This window comes from Artibeus jamaicensis, unplaced genomic scaffold, assembly GCF_021234435.1.
Source record: "Artibeus jamaicensis isolate MK-2021 breed Jamaican fruit bat unplaced genomic scaffold, CSHL_Jam_final contig_233, whole genome shotgun sequence".
In the NCBI taxonomy this organism is placed as follows: Eukaryota; Metazoa; Chordata; class Mammalia; order Chiroptera; family Phyllostomidae; genus Artibeus; species Artibeus jamaicensis.
The window spans coordinates 70,350,210-70,355,446 of NW_026521486.1; the positions used below are offsets into that span (position 1 = coordinate 70,350,210).

At 41.4% G+C, this 5,237-nt stretch overlaps 1 pseudogene; it reads left to right on the forward strand.

Annotated features, from left to right (window-relative positions):
- The first annotated feature begins 595 nt into the window (after positions 1–595).
- Positions 596–912, forward strand: LOC119048891 (60S ribosomal protein L36-like; annotated as a pseudogene).
- The last annotated feature ends 4,325 nt before the right edge of the window (positions 913–5,237 follow it).

A 5,237-nucleotide genomic window follows, 5' to 3' on the forward strand; every position in this document is an offset into this window, starting at 1 on the left:
TTCACATGATAGGATCATGTGCTTAGGAGGAAACTAATTTGGTCTAGCATGACAGGTTCTCTCTCTAGGAGATACTGACCAGACTTGCTGCACCTCCCTCCCCCTTGGCATGACTCTGACTTGAGTAATGACCCATGGGGAGAAGAGGCAGCTATGAAATCAAAGCCTTTGCCATCATTGCAAAACCATTATTTTATAGCCAAGAAAGGAGAGGCTAAAAAGCAGTGACTCCTGTGAGGTCTTACAATAAGTTAAAGCAAAAACAGGACTAGAACCCAGGTATTCTCACTCCTGGATCCTTTCCTCCATTATATAAACCTATCTACATGTGTTTAAAGTGATTATGACTATGGACACGTCAAAAATAGGTTGATTAGAGAATATTTTATTCATAGCTTTAGTCTGAATGATTAACATCAAATAGAAGAAAAGTTGACTAGAGAGACAATTGACTGATAAGTGTAGTCAACTGACCTTTGATAAAGAAGCAAAGGCCATACAAAGACAGCCTTATCAATAAATGGTGCTGAAATAACTAAATGCAAAAAAAGAAAGAATGTAGGTTCCACCGCAGTCCCATTGAGGAACAGCAGCCATGGCTCTCTGCTACCCCATGGCCGTGAGCCTCAACAAGGGCCACAAAGTAACAAAGAACGTGAGTAAGCTGAGGCAGAGACGAAGCCGAGGGCGCCTTACCAAGCACACCAAGTTCGTTCGGGACATGATCCGAGAGGTGTGTGGCTTTGCCCCCTACAGAGGAGCGCCACGGAGTTGCTCAAGGTCTCTAAGGACAAGAGGGTCCTGCAGTTCATCAAGAAAAGGGTGGGGACCCACATCTGTGCCAAGAGGAAGAGAGAGGAGCTAAGCAACGTCCTTGCAGCCATGAGGAAGGCAGCCGCCAAGAAGGACTGAACCCCATTCCCTCTGGGTAATAAAACCTGTTCAGAAAAAAAAGAAAGAATATAGACACAGCCACCCTTCACAAACATTAATTCAAAATAGATAATATTCCTGAATGTAAAAGACAAAGCTATCAAAGTCCTAGATGATCATACAAGAGAAAACAAAGACAAACAAAGGTGTGGTGATGCCTTTCTCGATACAACACCAAAGACAGAAACCATGAAAGAAACAACTAACAAACTGGACTTCGTTATGATGTAAAACATCTGCTCTGTGAAAGACATTACCAAGAGAATTAGGAGACAAGCCACAGATTCAGAGGAAAAGCTTGTAAAAGAGATAACGGAGTGTTATCCGAAATCTACAAAGAACTCTTAAAACCCAACAATAAAGAAACAAACAATGTGACTTAAAAATGGGCCAAAGAACTTAACAGACCCCTCACCAAAGAAGATATACAGGTGGCAAATAAGCATCCAAAAAGATGCTGCACCTCAGATGTCATCAGGAAATGCTAATTAAAACAGCAATAAGATACTACTCTCCATCTATTAAAATGACTAAAATCTGGATCACAAACAGCACCAAATGCTGATGAGAACGTGGAATAACAAGAACTCTCACTCGTTGCTGGTGGGCATGCAACAATGGTTCCCCCACTTCGGAAGACAGTCTGATGGGTTCTGATAAAGCTGAACATACTCTTTACCATATGATGCAGCAGTCACAGTCCTTGGTATTTACCCAAAGGACTTGCAAATGTATTTCCACACAAAAAACCTGCACATTGATGTTTATAGCAGCTTTATTTATAATTGCCAAAGCAGATCTGGAAGCAACCAGATCTGCTTTGGCAATTATGTGCTTCACTAGGTAAATGGATAAATCAATTGTGCTACATCAGGCCACTAGAATTTTATTCAGCACTAAAAAAATGAGCTACCAAGCCATAAAAAGACACAGAGGAACCTTAAATGCATATCACTAAGTGAAAAAAGCCAATCTGAAAAGGCTATACACCATATGATTCCAAATCTATGACCTCCTGGAAAAGGCAAAACTTTGGAGACAACAACAAAAAAAAATCAGTGATTGACAAGGGGCAGGGGAGGTGAATGAGGTATAGAAAATATTCTATATGATATTATACTGATGGATGCATGTTATTACACATTTGTCCAAACCTGTAAAATGTACAACACCATGAACTGTAAGATAATCTATGGTTTTTGGGTGAATATGAAGTGTCAATGTAGGTTCATTCTTGGTTGAAATAAACATATGCCACTCTGGCGAGTGATGTTGATAATGAGGTAGGTTATGGAAGGGGAGGGGGTACAGGGAGGATATGGGAAACTCTCTCAATTTTGCTATAACTTTAAAAGTGCTCTTTAAAAAAAAACAAACTTGTATCAAAAATTGAGGCATTTCTGGCCAAAATTAACTACCTTATTTAATCAAATCTAATATCTCATCTATTGTAAGAGACACCATTATTTTATCTACCATCAAAAAAGAAAAACATTACCAATTAATGTGTGCCTACATTTTAAGAAAGATTCCTCATAAACTCTGAGGTGTTTAAGTGGGAAAGTAATTTGAGCCTCAAAAGCCATAAAATATGGTAGCATAATCCCTTGGTCACTGGACTAAAATTCTATTTATAGAAATTCTGTTTCCTAGACTGGCCTCCTATAATGCAGTTTGATGGGAAGATAGGTAAAATAGACTTTAAGACACACAGAGCTGTCCACTTAGACCCCTTGAGTGACCTGACACATCCTCCTGATGTTTCTTTCCTCCGGGAATAAGAAATGACCAGCGGGAGAGAATACTTTGAATCAAAAAGATGGGAGAGGAGATGAGAGGAACACAAAGCCATTTGCTGCCAAGGCAAATATAGAGGCAAAGGGAAATGAGACAATGACATTTCCTTCATGATTCTCTGAAGGAAAATGACAAAGAATGCATCAGCCAGTATCTGGAACTGAGACAACAGCTGGGGAGGTATGACGAGCCTTTCCCCACCACACCCCCACTTACGGATTAAGAACCTGTGAGATTTATTCTAGCTGTCTATAGCCTGGCGAAAGACCAGAGTCGACTCTGTCTGGTATTTACAAAGGACTGGTGAGGGGCCAGTTGGCTGCCAGGGGCATGTTTTTGTACCATTTGTCACACACAAAGTGCTCTGCAGCTGGAAACAGAGTCGTAATAGCTGTAGCCAATCAGGCCCAGCAATGGAACCAGCCATCCCTCCCTTCTAGTCCCAACCCCTTCCTCAAGAGCAAACTACTGGCAAAAGCCCAGCAGTGTTCGGTGAGAAAGAAACTAAGGATGCCGTGGGGTATGGTTAAGCTAGTAGAGACAACTGGCCGTGACAGTCATTCGCTAAGTATTTATTCTACACCCACTATGTTCCAGGCCTTGGGAATACAGTGGGAAACAAGACAGCATATGCCTCCTGGATGTTTGATTTGGAATAATTTTTGTGCCCTGGGTTCCTCGTATCTACTTCCAGTGGCAAGGGAAGGAAACTGCCACAGCTCGCCCATAGCTGTCTGTTCAACAGCTTCACCCTCTGCCACCAGCTCTCATTTTCCCACCCTCCCAGCCTTTCCACACCGTCAGTCACAGGAATGCCAGCTCAGCAGAGCAGCCTGGGAGAACGAACAGCCCGGCTAAGTGAAGAAGTCAGCATTTCATCACAATTCTGGAACATTTGGAAGGGGCTCACAGTAGAAAAAGGAAAAGGGACAGATCAGAGGGGCAGGGTTGAGATTAACAAGAAACAGTATCGCCTCACAGCCTCCAACCAGGCACTGACTATGTCCGTGCAGTTTTCTCCGGAGGATAAACACTGACGGCCATTCAAGCTGACAGTGGGAGCTGGACAGTTGACATTTACAACAATGCTCAATGCACATCGAGGCACTTGCCCCCAGAAATGGAATTTCATAGATTTATCCTTTGAAAGGCCACTTCTCTGACTAGTCTGGGTCAGCAGTTAAACTGAAAGAGAAATATTTCTATTATTTGGCAGATTTCTCCAAAGCATCTAGTTCATTAAGCAAGAGAGACCTTTAAAAGTCTGATTCTGATGTGGTTGTCAAGCAAACAGAATGAGAAAACATCAAAGAACAATCTCATTTCCAGAAATTATTAAATGCTTCCTCTGAAGTCCCTGGTGTTCCGGGTGCGGGGGTTGGACCTTGCAGCCCAGGTGTCCTGGCACTATTCCAGCTCTGCAAATGTCTGCAAATAACATGCTCTGATAACTCTCAAGGCTTCACCCTGAATAAGCAAAACTTTCCATGCGGGCCACTGCCACTTGCTATTCCAGAAACGGATTAAAAGCCAGAGTTAGTTACTCAGTAGTTGGCTGACCTTGAAAAGCCACAAAGACTCAGGGCTTTGCACCTGCTGTTCCTTCCACCTATGCAACTGTGACCCTATGACAATGAGCGATTTCCAAATGCACTGTTTTATTTTCCTCGTAGCATTCAATATTTGAAATTATCTCAATTATTGGTCTGCCTGTTTATTATAATTGGCTTCCTGACAGCAGGGAGTGTGCCTGCCTTATTCACCTCTGAACCCTCGGTTAAAAGGATGCCTGGCACTTAAATGCCCCAAAAACATTTGAAACATAACTAAATGAGTCATTCAGGGGGTGGAAGCTGGAAGAAGAGGTTTCCAGCCTGCACAGTGCCGCTCAACATTGCTTCTCCCCAGAAACCCAGAGGAGACCATGGGCACCTAGTGTCTTACTATGAACTCAATCCTCCAATCAGCTATTTAAGTAAGAAATAGAACCTCACTGAACAACCCCCAAAAATGAGTCATCCAAATTATTTGAGCCAAAGTTTTACAATAATGATAATGATGATGATAATCATAAAAGATAATGCCGGCCTTACAAGACAGTTTTAAAGATCAAGTGAGATTATATTAATAAAAGCAGAGCCTGGCACATTTAAAGTATTCAATTAATATTAACTTAAAAACATATTAGCTTTCCCAAATCCACAAAGCACTTTCCCAGGTGACTTTCCAGAAACAAAAATAATCTAAAATAATTTACATAGTTATTATACATCATATTTATAACATTCTAAGATACCACCCACTGAAAATGCATTATAAACTTTAAAATTTTTTCTTGGAAAATAAAAACACCATGTTTATCGACTGTACAACATGCCAATTTCAAAAATGTAGAAAGATGGCGACTTCCACCAAGATGGAGGCGTAGGTGGAAGCACTGTACCTTCTCGCACAACCAAGTTTAAAAACAACAAAGTTTTAGCAACAAAAACGCAGCCAAACCACAG